The 3,824-nt window shown below is 37.3% G+C and overlaps 1 pseudogene; it reads left to right on the top strand.

Annotated features, from left to right (window-relative positions):
- The first annotated feature begins 2,054 nt into the window (after nucleotides 1–2,054).
- Nucleotides 2,055–2,441, top strand: LOC102271243 (phosphatidylinositol N-acetylglucosaminyltransferase subunit P pseudogene; annotated as a pseudogene).
- The last annotated feature ends 1,383 nt before the right edge of the window (nucleotides 2,442–3,824 follow it).

Here is a 3,824-nt window from a genome sequence, read left to right as displayed (position 1 = left end):
TCACATGCCAACAAAGTAATGCTCAAAATTCTCCAAGCTAGGCTTCAACAGAATGTGAACCGAGATGTTCAACAGTATGTGAACACTTTCAGATGTTCAAATTCTATTTAGAAAAGGCAGAGGAACCACAGATCAAATGCCAGCCTCTGTTGGATCATAGAAAAAGCAAGAGAATTCCAGAAAAACATCTACTTCTGCTCTATTGACTACACTAAAGCCTTTGACTGTGTGGATAATAACATAGTGTGGAAAATTCTTCAAGAGATGTGAATACCAGACCACCTTACCTGCCTCCTAAGAAACCTGTATGCAGGTCAAGAAGCAACAGTTAGAACCAGACATGGAACAATGGACTGGTTCCAAATTGGGAAGGAGTACATCAAGGCTGTATATTGTCACCTTGCTTATTAAACTTATTTGTAGAGTACATCATGCAAAATGCTGGGCCAGATGACTCACAAGGTGGAATCAACATTTCCAGGGGAAATATGAATAATCTCAAATATGCAGATAACATCACCCTTATGGCAGAAAGTGAAGAGGGACTAAAGAGCCTCTTGATGAAAGTGAAAGAGGAGAGTAAAAAAAGCTGGCTTAAAACTCAACATTCAAAAAACTAAGGTCATGGCATCTGGTCCCATCACTCCATGGCAAATGGGGTGAGAAAACAATGGAAATAGTGACAGACTTTATTTTCTTCAGTTCCAAAATCACTGTGGGTGGTGACTGCAGCCATGAAATTAAAAGACACTGTCTCCTTGGAAGAAAAGCTATGACAAACCTAGACAGCATATTAAAAAGCAGAGATATTACTTTACCAACAAAAGTCTGTCTAGTCAAAGCTATGGTGTTTCCAGCAGTCATGTATGGCTGTGAGAGTTGGACCATAATTCAGGCTGAGTCCTGAAGAATTGATGCTTTTGAACTGTGGTGTTGGAGAAGACTCTTGAGTGCCCCTTGGACTGCAAAGAGATCAAACCAGTCAGTCCTAAAGGAAATCAATCCTGAATATTCATTGGAAGAATTGATACTGAAGCTCCAGTACTTTGGCCACCTGATATGAAGAGCCAACTCATTGGAAAAGACCCTGATGCTGAGAAGGATCGAAGGCAGGAGAAGAAGGGGGCAACAAAGGATGAGATGGTTTGATGGCATCACCAACTTAATGGATTGAACAAGTTCCAGGAGTTGGTGAAGGACAGGGAAGCCTGGCGTGCTGCAGTCCATGGGGCCCCAAAGAGTTGGACATGACTAAGCAACTGAACAACAAAGACAGGAAATCAAGCAAAAATTATGACTGTGTAGTTATTTGTGACATAGTCAAACAGGAAGAAGTCAATGAAGTAAGTTCCTTCTCATCAGGTGTGGCAGAACATGTTGAAAAAAATCCATAGCGTGTCAATTCTTAGAAGCAAAAGAAAAAATGAAGAGTGAAAAATTGAAATATGAGATATAAAGAAAATATATTTCAAAGCAAATACTAAGACAGACTTTTATCTATTCCAGGTAGTATGGGCTTGGTAAAACTTTGATTCAGGAAGAGTTGTAATTAGGGAAAAGAACACAGCACATTAAAGAATGAACCATATCATTTGAGAGAGAATATAAGAAGTCTAGTAAATCTTTGGAAGAACTAAAAGGTGACATACATACAATTCCCAAACCCAGTTCATATAGAAACCGTATTTCTATAAAATGCAAAAGATCTTAGAGTTTCTTGGCATAGTGCTAATTCAACTAATTTTCATCCTTAGCCAACATCCTCTAAACATTACTGTCTCATCTTTGTACTTATTTGAATTTTTACCAAAAAAAAAAAAAATCTTTTATTAGAAATATAAATCTTAGGTCCTTCCTTCTCTGTTCTCACAGCGGTGAAGCCTGTAGAGTTGGGGTGGCGTTCAGTTCCCCCACCCTGCTTTCCCCTGACCTCCCCCACCTTCCACTGCAGGATGTGCGTGTGCACGTGAGGCTAGGGGGCTGGTTGCTCGTGCAGGTGACGTTTGGGTGCTCAGTGCAAGTGTGCAAGCAAAATGTCTAAAGCCACAGGGGAAATGGTGGAAAATGCACTGTCGCCATTGCAAGAAAAAGCGATTTATGGCTTTGTTCTTTTCTTAAGCTCCCAGTTTGGCTTCATACTGGATCTTGTATGGGCTTTTATTCCTGAATCTTGGCTAAACTCCTTAGGCTTAACTTACTGGCCTCAAAAGTATTGGGCCGTTGCTCTGCCTGTGTACCTCCTCATTACCGTAGTCATCGGTTACATCCTCTTATTTGGAACAAACATGATGAGTACCTCTCCACTCGATTCCATTCATACTATCACAGATAACTATGCCAAAAATCAACAGCAGAAGAAAGACCAAGTAGAGGCCATCCCAGCACTAAGAGAGATTCCCATTAGTGAAGTAAACCAAATGTTCTTTCTTCCAGCCAAATAACTTTCCACCAAAAACTTAATTGTATGTGGACTAATACCAAACATTTATTATAATTTTGACATAAAGAGTTGACCATACTAATTTTGACTATCTTTCAGATTAATATCCAGTATTGAAATATTAAAAAAAATGTAGATTGAACTTCTTTTATATTAAGTTCTATTAATATTATAAATGTTATCAAATAGTAGTTACTAATGGACAGAATAAATAAAATACTGCACTACCATATGGCAAAAAAAAAGAAATATACATCTTAAAATTATTTATTGAAGACAGCACTAATTACAAGATAAACAAAATAACTGACAGTGATTTGTTTGGAAATACATTTGGAAGTTGCACATTCTTTTCCGATAATGAGAAATGCACATGAAACTTGATTTTTAGTTATTTTAAAGTCCTATCACAAGTCTGTCCTAACCAGAGGGCAGGACCTCTGCTGCTCTGATAAAATTATTCCTCACATGTCTTCTACAACAGTGCTGTTTATGCAAGAAAACAGTATTACAGCTAGTTTTGTGATGGTCTTCCTGGGCAGGCATCATACCAGAGTGGATCCTGATGAATGGATGTTTTCAGCAAAATATAACCATTCTTTATTCTTTAATGATTGGGAAAACAGCAGTTTCCGCTCTGGTGGTCAGAGAGAGAATGATTTCAAGCCTTTTTAAATGTGTTGAAGTATTGGATCTGCAAGCTGAGTCAATACAAAACCACTTCAGCATGGTGGTATAGTCATCAACACATTAAGCAATGATTACTTCTCATACTTTCTGTGACTTGTTATTTGCTTCTTCAGAAACTACTTTTGAACACTTAATACAGAGCAGTGAATATTATCACCAACAATGCACAAAAGTTCTTTTTCTTCTACAAGAAAAACTTGAGGTGAGAATTAGGATTGAACAGCATGTCTACAATTTTGTGAGAATCAGAATAAATTCATGGTAACAGTTTTCAATATTACAGCTCTTCTTTTCTGTTATTCCTGTAATAATAATAGATTTATAGTTCAACCATCATGTTTAGAAGAAAAATAATTCTTTAGATACCATGCAACATAATGTAGACACAGGTTCAACAAATACATGTTGGATTAAAAACTTATAAATGTTAGTGCCTGTAGGTATGATGAAATGAAATAATGCTTTTCTTAGTAGTCTCAAAAGTAGCTCAGATGACTCAAACTGATACAACTTCACTGATTTGTTAAACTCCATATAAAATTATCCTAACTATACTTAGCATGCTGGTTCCAAATAGGAAAAGGAGTATGTCAAGGCTGTATATTGTCACCCTGTTTATTTAACTTATATGCAGAGTACATCATGAGAAACGCTGGACTGGAAGAAACACAAGCTGGAATCAAGATTGCCAGGA

Source organism: Bos mutus, chromosome 2, assembly GCF_027580195.1.
Source record: "Bos mutus isolate GX-2022 chromosome 2, NWIPB_WYAK_1.1, whole genome shotgun sequence".
Lineage (NCBI taxonomy): Eukaryota > Metazoa > Chordata > Mammalia > Artiodactyla > Bovidae > Bos > Bos mutus.
Note: the sequence above shows the minus strand (reverse complement) of the source record. Positions and strands in the feature narration are given on the sequence as shown.